This window comes from Arvicola amphibius, chromosome 10, assembly GCF_903992535.2.
Source record: "Arvicola amphibius chromosome 10, mArvAmp1.2, whole genome shotgun sequence".
Taxonomy (NCBI): Eukaryota; Metazoa; Chordata; class Mammalia; order Rodentia; family Cricetidae; genus Arvicola; species Arvicola amphibius.
Genome location: NC_052056.1, coordinates 47,834,907 through 47,847,293, shown reverse-complemented (window position 1 = coordinate 47,847,293; position 12,387 = coordinate 47,834,907).

Here is a 12,387-nt window from a genome sequence, read left to right as displayed (position 1 = left end):
GTTCAGACTCAATACATGATTTGCTGCAAATCAAGGGAGCAGGAATCCTGAAATGGTGCTTGCAGTCCTGTGATCCTCTTCTGTGCTTCCTCAGTTTTACAGGGGGAGAGAGGAATTGCCCCATTCAATTGCAGCTTGGCTGTGATAGAATACTATACATAGAAGGAAACCATTTGAAAGAGATAAATAAATTGGGGGGAAGAAAATACATTGTTTATGTTTTTTTCCCACTCCAACCCATGCACAGAGTAAAGAAGGATATGGTTTGGGGGAAGCTCTCAGTTGTTTTACCTCATTATACAATCAAGAGTGGTTCAGTCTTGAATTAAACAGATGCAGTCAAGGAGGATGAAAAGTCTCCTGGGCCAGCTAGTCAGTTTTACTATAGGTCCACATAAAGTTTTAGAATAGGACATCTAAAAAAAAAACATTTAAATGAGAGAGAAACCCAAGCTTCTGTCGTGTGTTTCACAGTCTGCTTTTCACAACCAAGTTATCATCCCTCTTGAAAGGAAGCTACAGTCAGTATTTCTATTTCATCTGGGAGAGTAAATAAATATTTAGTCACAAAATGTTGATCCATGTGTCAGATATATATTTCCTATGATTTTCAATTTAGTGGATCAGGTTTGTGTAGTCACATTTTTTGAGCCTCTGGTCAACTGGAAAACTGTTCAAACACAAAAGTAGAAAAAAAAATCTACCTAGCTGTGAACACATTCTACACTATGTCAAAGGAGCCACAGCTTGAGGCCCTCGGTTATTCTCATCTGTAGACATCAACAGGCAAGGTGAAGGTCGCTAAGCCCAGTCTTTAAATTGTTGACACTTAGCTCTTCCTACCAAAGTAGTTCAGTGAGCTACCTATTGCACCTCTTCATTCTATTAATGGCACCTTTTAGATCTCATTGAACTCATCTCTTCCTAAATCTTTTTTGAAGCATTTCATCCTTAGACTGTGTCTCTTTTAGAATGTACTTCCTATATCTCATAATGGCCTTGACTTGGTAGGGAACTCCAGAGGTACCTGAGTTAGTCTAAATGCTACTGGGAAATGCAGCATTTGCTGTGTCAGACTGTCTTTTCCACAGTATCCCATTATCTGCCCATCTTATGTAATATGGAACTAAAATGTAATATGTTTCCCATTGTGAAGCAAGTCAGTGAATGGAACTTTCCTTGACCCTACATGAACTTTGACCATGACACTTGGTCCTTTCTCAGACTCCATCATGAGACCTTGCCTCCACAGTGAGCCCCTGATAAGCTCACTCTTGGAAGACAGACATTCTGTGCTTAATGAAACTCATGTGGTTCATGAAGGGTCACCTATGGAAGGAAATTGAGGACCCTGGGCCACCTCTAGAAACTGAGGATCCTATTCCATGCATAGACAAGCTAATATTCCAACTAAGAGCTGGCACAATTCAGTGAGTGGGACATACTCGAAGGGAAAGTTCTAGTCAAAATTTGAGCCACCCTATGAGATGGAATATAGATGAGCCTTTACTGAGTACCCTAACAGAATTACAGGTGCTTACACTATATAGTGATCATGGCTCTGAGGTGTTGAGTTTTCAGGTGGATGGCCAGGCAGCCTTTAACAAAACTTCGACACTTTGTGACATATTTGTATACTTCAACTCTGCATTTGTATTTACGCTAATGAGTCCATTTATACACTTTACACAAACTGAAGATATTAAATGATGACGTTCTGCTTCTTTTAATTACTGAATCTAGCACTTCTGAAATCTCTTATCTGAATTTAACCTACCGCAGCCCCATCCCACCCTATTGAACTGATGAGAGATTCGGTCCCTTTGGGGATTCTCCCCCAGTACGCCATGGTCTGAGATCTGTCTTCTGTGCTATCTAAAAGATGTCAAAAGCTATCTTATAGCTTTTGAAGATGAAACAAGCTATTCCCATGAGCAGTATATCTAATTTTATACACACTAGAACTCTTTATTACACATTGAAGTGACAGGCATTTACTAAGAAGTTAATATATACTCATTGTACTTTGCACTGTGCTAAGAATTAAGTAAAAATAGATGAATTAGACTCCTACATAATTTTTATAGGTGTTAAGAACATGCCCTGTAGCTGTAGAATCACTGGGACTCTGTATACAAAGATAAGCACAGAATCGCTTTAGGTTTTGTGATTTAACAAACATTGAGAAATGCTCAGAATAGTAAGACTGTGAGCTCTGACACTTCAGGCCAGGCTGCCCAGGTGTCTCTCACAATCTTCCACTTAAGACCCTATTACCTTTCTACACACAAATCAGTATTACAACAAACACCAAGTCCTTATGGGAATGACAGATGAATATTTATTGAGTTCCCATTCTCTATGCCAAGTTCTATTATGTTTCTAAAATGTGTTATTATCTCAATTCTCACCAAACCCCTATAATGTAGGTATTGTTATTATTTTTCAGATGACCAAACTGGAGCACAGGAAAGGTTTTCTGTCAAAAATAGTTATGAATTGATTTTAAAAAGCTAGGAATTCAACCCAGAAGCAATTTGCTGAGACATTGCTCAATGCTAATCTATATAGCTGTGCTACTGTGGTGGTTAATATTGATTATCAGCCTAACAGACTTGAGAATCACCATGGAAACAAAGCTTTGGGCATGTCTGGGAGGAAGTTTCTAGATTGGATTCATTGGCGGAAGTACAACCCTAAATATGGATAACACTATTCTATAGGCTTGGGTCTAAGACACACTGAAAAAGAGAAAGTGAATTAAGCAGGGCACTCTTCTCATTCTGCTTCTTGACTGAACACATGCAATGTTACCTGCTACTTTAAGCTCCCGCTGCCATGATTTTTCTGCAATGATGGACCATACACTTGAACTATAAGCCAGTATAGACCCTTGCATTTATAAATTACCACTGTCAGATATTTTGTCCCAGCAAAGCATAAATTAATTAATATAACTATGAACAAATTAATAATGTGGGATTTGAAACCATGAGCCAAGAAATTTTCCACATTCTTCCCAATATACTTTGTGTATACAAATGGGCTCTGTCTTAGTTACTGTTCTATTGTTGTGAAGAGACACCATGGCCAAGCAACCTTATAGAAGAAGTCATTTAATTGATGTTTGTTTCTAGTTTCAGAGGATTAGTTCATGAACATTACGGTGGGGAGCACAGTGGCAGGCAGGCCTGGTACTGGAGCAGTAGCTGAGAACTCACATTTGATCAGTAAGGTGCAGGCCAAGAGACAGAAGAGGAGACGCATTGGGAAAGGAGGAGCAGCAGGGCAAGGTATAGTTACCAAGGACATGCCCTCAATGACCTACTTCTTAGGGCACCCCTTATGAAGCTCCCAGAACCTTCTAACTGGGGAGACTTTTCCATGATTTTCCTGATGTTACTCATTTAATCTGGTAACCAATCACAATGCAAGTTTTTAAAACAGATTATTGAACTGGCCTATGGTTTTAATCCTTAACTGACATGCTTAACTCTGCTTTCTGTCCCAGCATTCCAAACTGAAAATTTCTGACTAACCACTTCCTTTTGTTACATCATCTTTATGTTACTGTCCAAAGGGCAGCTAACATTACCATTGCTTACTGGGGGAAAAAATAATGCGAAAAACCTCTGACTATGATAAAAGTCACAGAAAGGAAAATTGAGGGTGCTTATTAACCATCTTGGTTTTAACATAAAAAGTACAAATCACCAACCTAGTGGTTATCAAAGAATAAGAAGAGAAATTAAAAGTAAGCTCTCTCATTGTAACTGGTTTTTGGCAGGGCTAAGACAATAGTAATCGACATTAGAATGAATATTTTACTCTTTAGGTGTGTCTAAAATCTTTGAGCAACCGGTATGGGTTAGTATTCATGGTTTTATTTCAAAGATGAGATCTGTAAAAATTTATAAAAAAGATTTATAAAAAATAAATTTATCTGTGAAAGGCCCCAGGATTTCTGATGTAGAATTCAAACCCAGATCTGGTCTCTAAAAGCTTGTGTTTGTTCCTCTAAAGATTATATTGTAAAACCTCCACTTCTACTATAAACTCTATAACATAAGGAACAGGCAGTTTCTCACCAGCTGAAAATAAATTTCAGTCTTCACGCAGATAATAAAAATAGAGTTAAAAAAGACTATTTCTTTGGATGAAAATTCTACATTGGCTTATAAACACTAATATAGTTAGCTTCTATGCAGTTAATACAAGATATTGCAGTGAAAAACAAACAAACTTTTCATCATTGCCTCCAATTAAACTGAAAAATGACTTAACTAGAACTTAATCAAGGAGAAGGAGATAGCACATAATCAAAGCAGGGACCCTAGCTGGACAGGGTCACAGGACACAGCACAGCCAAGATGAATCGGCTCCATGACAAGCTAATCAACTTCAGAGAGATTCTGAATGGCTCTCAGGTAAAGAGCTGCAGTTGGGGAGCAGGCAGAAGACGGGCTCTGTTGTATAACCCAGTGACCCCTGAAGTAAGTGCTGCACACTCCTGCTGATGAACTCCAGGCTTTAAATGGGAAATTTGAATTTTCTCACACTTCAAAATATTCTTTTCATTCTGGCTTGACATGACTCCTTCCAAGACAAAAGAAAAGGACAACAAAATTGAAAGACTAAAGCCACTGGGCTCTGTGGTCTAGGAAGGCTGTTCTTTTCTTTGAAGATTTGGGACAAGAAGACAGCTGAAGTAGACTCATGGAGGTTTTTCAGCTATTTCAACTAGCTATGAAGAATTGCAACTTTACCCATCCAAGGCACCTTCTTAATAGATGCAAGTCACCTTAAGGACTTACATTCGGATCTTGCTTTTCTTTTTTCATTGATGGAAAAAATTTTCCTTCCTTCTTTCTCTCTTTCTTTCTTTCCTGTTTTCTTTCTTTCTTTTCCGCACATTAAGTCCAGAGGGACCACTATGTTAAATGGAAAAAGAAAGCATATTTAACAAGTGGTGTTGGCATAACTGAATATCAACATGTAGAAGAATGAAAATAGACCCATATCTATCACCATTCACAAAACTCAAGTCCAAATGGATCAAAGGCCTCAACATAAAGCCAGCCAGCCACCCTGAACATTATAGAAGAGAAAGTGGGAAGTACACTTGAACGCATTGGCACAGGAGACCACTTCCTAAATATAACCCCAGCAGCACAGACACTGAGAGAAACAATTAATAAATGGGACCTTTTGAAACTGAAAAGATTCTATAAAGCAAAGGACACGGTCAACAAGATAAGCGACAGCCTACAGAATGGGAAAAGATCATCACTAATCCTATATCAGACAGAGGTCTGATCTCCAAAATATACAAAGAAATCAAAAAATTGGTCATCAAAAGAACAAACAATCCAATAAAAAAAACTGAGTACAGACCTAAACAGAGAACTCTCAACAGAGGAATCTAAAATGGCTGAAAGACACTTAAGGAAATGTTCAACATTCTTAATCATCAGAGAAATGCAAATCAAAACAACTCTGAGATTCCATCTTACACTTGTAAGAGTGGCCAAGATGAAAAACACTGATGACAACTTATGCTGGAGAGGTTGTGAGATAAAGGAAACACTCCTGCATTGGTGGTGGGAATGCAAGCTGGTAGAGCCCCTTTGGATGTCAGTGTGGCAATTTCTCAGAAAATTAGGAAACAAAGGATCCTTAATCATGCCACAAGGACATGTGCTTAACTATGTTCATAGCAGCATTGTTTGTCATAGCCAGAACCTGGAAACAACCTAAATGCCCTTTGACTGAAGAATGGATAAGGAAAATGTGGTACATTTACATAATGGAGTACTACACAGCAGAAAAAAATGACATCTTGAATTTTGCAGGCAAATGTATAGAGCTAGAAAACATCATTTTGAGTGAGGTAACCCAGACACAGAAAGACAATTATCACATGTACTTACTCATAAGTGGTATTTAAACATAAAGCAAAGAAAACCAGCCCATAAATCACAATCTCAGAAAACCTAGACAACAATGAGGACCCTAAGAGAGACATATATAGATCTAATCTACATGGGAAGTAGAAAAAGACAAGATCTCCTGAGTAAATTGAGAGCATGGGGACCTTAGGAGAGGATTGAAGGGAAGGGGAGAGGTACGAAGGAGAGCAGAGAAAAATGTAGAGCTCAATAAAAAATAATAAAAAACCACTTTATATATTTTCCTATTTATTAAGTTATGAATCATATCTAATAATTCAAAGCAGAAAGAGAGCAAAACCTAAATCTTGGAACTGTGCACATTTTCATAGACAAATGCATCAGAAACGCCAATTCCCTCCTTCCTCTTTTTGAGCAAAAAACATCAAGGCCCATGAGCAAAGAAGCACCTTCAAAACAAACAGTTTGTCTATATTTTTCTTTTTTTGAAATACCTTCTAAATTTTGAATAGGTTATGTGACATTGTATAAATCAGTATGGTAGACTGACTAGAGAAATTGTTAAGTAAACAAGGAATAGTTTTTCTATGATAAAATAGGTCATCCTGAACAATCATAAGATCGTATTAATAACAACTAACATCTACCTTCTCTTGAGGTCTCTTAATTACTTCTCTAGACTTTTCTATTGGCTGTTTCAATCTGTGAACTTCACAAAGATTTTCAAGCTGTTCTAATTGGTCTAGGCTATCTCGGATTGAGAGATGGGGAAGGAGGGAGAGAGGAAAGAAGAAGAGAGAGAGATTTAAATTACACATGACCCATGGTTTGTTGAGGCTTTCCAATAATGAACTCTGAAGAAGGAAGGGATGAAGAAGAACCTACTCATTCAGTACCTCTAGGAAAATTTCCAATGCTCTTTAGTCATTGACAGAAACAACCAGCTAACTGATTGGGAAACTAAATAACTTTCAAACAAATTCATCAACTGTTCTTAGGGAAGAGGATAGGGAGCAAATGGGTTCTATATTTTCTGACTCTTGGGTAGATAAAGCATGTCGTTTGCTCCCACCCCCTTTTTGAGGAGGGGGGCATGAGTAATCCTAGAGCTAGAGAGTAGAAAACATGCGGTTTATCTGCCGACAGGTGAACTGTGTAAAGCTTGGTGGTCAAAGTTCATAGAGCTACCGGAAACAGAAACACATAAAAACTATCGCTTACTCATTTACTACTTCATCTCTTACTCTGACACTCATTAAATAATAAAAGCATCCGAATGTTAAAGATTAAGTTTCCTAAAGTTTTAAAGATATTTTATAAGCTGAGATAATCCTGAAGTTACCCACTACCAACAAAACTTTCTGCCTTGTTTTAAATTTTCCCAAATGTAGAGTTAGTTTCACCCCTTAGCAAATATTTGTTGACTTCATTTTGATGTCCTAAAACATTGTTTAAATGCCTTCTGTGTGCCAAAGAGCTGCAAAGGATCAAGTGATAAGCAAGGAAGATTTCCAGGGCTAGAGAGGTAGCTGTGTCAATGAAGCATTCATTGTGCAAACAGAAGGGTCTGAGTTCCACTCCCAGTACCCATTAGAAAATGCCAGAAGTAGCACTGCATGCCTGTAGTCCTGGTGGGTGAAGTGGAGAAGGAAGATCCTTGGGGACTGCTGTTGATCCAGTCTAGATGGATCAAAGTGCTCCGGGTTCATCAAGAAAGCATGTCTCAAAAAATAAGAGAGTGACTGAAGAAAACACCTAGCATCCAAGTGCAAGTGCATGCCCCTCCCCCAACCCCCCAAATAAGTTCCTACTCTCAGACAATGCTCAGCCTAATGGTTGAGTCAGAAACCTACAGAACTTATTATGATTCAGTGAGACCAACCTTGTGCATATAAGATGGTATATGATTCTTTTTTTTCCTGAGATGGTTAGCAAGACTTTTGAAAATTAATTCTATACATAAGAAATCCAGATAGTGAAGAGGGACAATGAGGACAAACTGACAAGTGTCCACATAAGGATTATGACCCCAGAAATGACATGCCATTTGATCTGCAGAAGCAGGGCATCGGGGACTAAGTGATGGAGTTGAACTTAGACAACGGGATCAAGTCAAACTGCAGAGGAACTGTGTGGCTATCTGGCTAGGAGAGTGGGGGCTGAGCATTAGATGGGAGTAATATGACCAGATGGGTTTTCCAAAGGTAATTCCAGCTCAATCACAGTGGTGCCTTCGAACAGATTCAGGGAAAACCTGCTGCAGGCCTAACTGAGACCAGTGTCCAGTGCAGCAGAGAGGTGAGGTTGAGTTCGAGAGGACTGGAGGGTCTTTGCTGACTTACTCTCACCTCCTTGAGTAAGTCTGTGCATGGCACTTGCATTGTCACACCCTCTAAAGTGACTTTCTGTAGGGGGAGGGGCAGAAGAAATTTGAATTTATATTTTCTGTCTTAAAATATAGACCTTTTTTCTTTCCCCAAATTTTCTTTTTTTTTTTTTTTTTTTTTTTTTTTTTTTTTTTTTTTTTCTCATGGTTTATTTTTTTTTATATTTAAAAATTTCCATCTCCTTCCCTCCTCCTCCCCCCTCCCTCCCCTCCTTCTCCCCTTTCTCTCCCCTCCTTCTCCCCCTTCCCTCCCCTCCCCTCCACCCATACCTCCCCTCCCTCCCTCTCAAGGCCAAGGAGCCATCAGGGTTCCCCACTCTATGCTAAGACCAAGGTCCTCCCAACTCCCCCCAGGTCCAGGAAGGTGATCGACCAAGCTGAGAAGGCTCCCACAGAGCCCGTCCATGAAGAACAATCAGAGCCCAGAGCCATTGTCCTTTGCTTCTCAGTCAGCCCCCGCTGTTGGCCACACTCAGAGAGACGGGTTTGGTCGCATGATCCATCAGTCCCATTCCAACTGGAGTTGGTGATCTCCCATTAGTTCTGTCCCACCGTCTCCATGAGTGAACGCACCCCTCTCGTTCCTGACTTTCTCCCTCATGTTCTCGCTCCTTCTGCTCCTCATCGGGACCTTGGGAGCTCAGTCCAGTGCTCCAATGTGGGGCTCAGTCACCTTCCCCATCTGTCGCCAGCTGGAGGTTCCCTCACGGTCCTGACTTTCTTTCTCATGTTCTCTCTCCTTCTGCTCCTCATCAGGACCTTGGGAGCTCAGTCCGGTGCTCCAAGGTGGGGCTCTGTCATTTTCTTCATCTATCGTCAGGTGGAGGTTCTATGGTGATATGCAAGAAATTCATCAGTATGGCTATAGGAACTGGCCTTTTCAGGCTCCCTCTCCTCAGCTGCCCAAGGAACTAACTGGGGGCGTCTCCCTGGAAACCTGGGAACCCCTCTAGGGTCAAGTCTCTTGACAACCCTCAGGTAGCTCCTTAAATTCAGATATATGCTTCCCTGCTCTCATATCCACCCTTCCTATATCCCAAGCACCCCATTCCTCCGAGCTCCCCCCGCTCTCCCCTTCACACTTTTCTCTCCCCATCTTCCCTTGGCCCAGTCTTGCCCAACCCTCAAGTTCCCAATTTTGCCTGGCGAGCGTGTCTACTTCCAGTATCCAGGAGGATTACTATATCTTTTTTGGGAGTTCACCTTCTTATTATCTTCTCAAGGATCCCAAACTTATAGGCTCGATGTCCTTTAATCATGGCTAGAAACCGAATATGAGTGAGTACGTCCCATGTTCATCTTTATGGGTCTGGGTTACCTCACTCAGAATAGTGTTTTCTATTTCCATCCATTTGCCTGCAAAATTCAAGATGTCATTGTTTTTTACCGCTGAGTAGTATTCTAGCATGTATATATTCCACAGTTTCTTCATCCATTCTTCCACTGAAGGGCATCTAGGCTGTCTCCAGGATCTGGCTATTACAAATAATGCTGCTATGAACATAGATGAGCATATGCTTTTGTTGTATGATTGGGCATCTCTTGGGTAGATTCCCAATAGTGGAATTGCTGGGTCCTGGGGTAGGTTGATCCCGAATTTCCTGAGAAACCGCCACACTGCTTTCCAAAGTGGTTGCACAAGTTTGCATTCCCACCAGCAATGGATGAGTGTGCCCCTTACCCCACAACTTCTCCAGCAAAGGTTATTATTGGTGTTTTGGATTTTAGCCAATCTGACAGGTGTAAGATGATATCTCAAAGTTGTTTTGATTTGCATTTCCCTGATAGCTAGGGAGGTTGAGCATGACCTTAAGTGTCTTTTGGCCATTCGAACTTCTTCTGTTGAGAATTCTCTGTTCAGTTCATCGCCCCATTTTTTAATTGGGTTAATTGGCATTTTACCGTCTAGTCTCTTGAGTTCCTTATATATTTTAGAGATCAGACCTTTGTCAGTTGCAGGGTTGGTGAAGATCTTTTCCCAGTCAGTAGGCTGCCTTTGTGTCTTAGTGGCAATGTCCTTTGCTTTACAGAAGCTGCTCAACTTCAGGAGGTCCCATTTATTCAATGTTGCCCTTAAAGTCTGTGCAGCTGGGGTTATGCATAGGAAACGGTTCCCTGTGCCCATTTGTTGTAGAGTACTTCCCACTTTCTCCTCTATCAATCTCAATGTGTTCAAATTAATATTGAGGTCTTTAATCCATTTGGACTTGAGTTTTGTGCATGGTGATAGATATGGATCTACTTTCATTCTTCTACAGGTTGACATCCAGTTATGCCAGCACCATTTGTTGAAGATGCCCTCTTTTTTCCATTGTGTACTTTTGGCTCCTTTATCAAAAATCAGGTGTTCATAGGTTTGTGGTTTAAGATCCGGGTCTTCTATACGATTCCATTGGTCAACTTCTCTGTTCTTATGCCAATACCAAGCCGTTTTCAATACTGTAGCTCTGTAATAGAGTTTGAAGTCAGGGATGGTAATGCCTCCAGAAGTACCTTTATTGTATAAGATTTTTTTGGCTATCCTGGGTTTCTTGTTTTTCCATATAAAGTTGATTATTGTCCTCTCAATCTCTGTGAAGAATTTTAATGGGACCTTGATTGGGATTGCATTGAATCTATAGATTGCTTTTGGTAGAATTGCCATTTTTACTATGTTGATCCTCCCAATCCACGAGCAGGGGAGATCCTTCCATTTTCTGGTATCCTCTTCAATTTCTTTCTTCAAAGACTTAAAGTTCTTGTCAAATAAATCCTTCACTTCCTTGGTTAGCGATACTCCCAGATATCTTATGCTATTTGTGGCTATTGTGAAAGGTGATACTTCTCTGATTTCCCTCTCTGCTTCCTTATCCTTTGTGTATAGGAGGGCGACTGATTTTTTGGAGTTGATCTTGTATCCTGCCACGTTACTGAAGGAGTTTATCAGCTGTAGGAGTTCTTTGGTGGAGTTTTTGGGGTCGCTTATGTATACTATCATATCATCTGCAAATAATGAAAGTTTAACTTCTTCCTTTCCAAATTGAATCCCCTTGATTCCCTTATGTTGTCTTATTGCTATTGCTAGAACTTCAAGCACTATATTGAAGAGATAAGGAGAGAGTGGACAGCCTTGTCGTGTTCCTGAATTTAGTGGGATAGCCTTGAGTTTCTCTCCGTTTAATTTGATGTTAGCTGTCGGCTTGCTGTAAATAGCTTTTATTATATTTAGGAATGACCCTTGTATCCCTAATCTCTCCAAGACCTTTATCATAAAAGGGTGCTGAATTTTGTCAAATGCTTTTTCAGCATCTAATGAGATGACCATATGGTTTTTTTCCTTCAGTTTGTTTATATGATGGATTACATTAATAGATTTTCGTATGTTGAACCAGCCCTGCATCTCTGGGATGAAGCCTACTTGATCGTAATGGATAATTTTTCTAATGTGTTCTTGGATTCGGTTTGCCAGTATTTTATTGAGAATTTTTGCGTCCATGTTCATGAGTGAGATTGGTCTGTAATTCTCTTTCTTGGTTGAGTCTTTGTGTGGTTTAGGTATCAGGGTAACTGTAGCTTCATAGAAGGAATTTGGCAGTGACTCTTGTGTTTCTATATTATGAAATACCTTAAGGAGTATAGGTATTAGGTCTTCTTGGAAGTTCTGGTAGAATTCCGCATTGAAACCATCTGGACCTGGGCTCTTTTTGGTAGGGAGGTTTCTGATAACAGTTTCTAATTCTTCGCGACTAACAGGACGATTTAGAGCATTTACCTGGTCCTGGTTTAACTTTGGTATATGGTATTTATCTAAAAAACTGTCCATTTCTTTTACATTTTCCAATTTTGTGGCATACAGGCTTTTGTAGTAAGATCTAATGATTTTCTGAATTTCCTCTGTGTCTGTGGTTATGTCCCCCTTTTCATTTCTGATCTTGTTAATTTGCGTGTTCTCCCTCTGCCGTTTGATTAGTTTGGCTAAGGGTTTGTCAATCTTGTTGATTTTCTCCAAGAACCAGCTTCTTGTTTCATTGATTCTTTGGATTGTTTTCTGTGTTTCTATTTTGTTGATTTCTGCCCTCAGTTTGATTATTTCCAGTCTTCTACTTCTCCTAG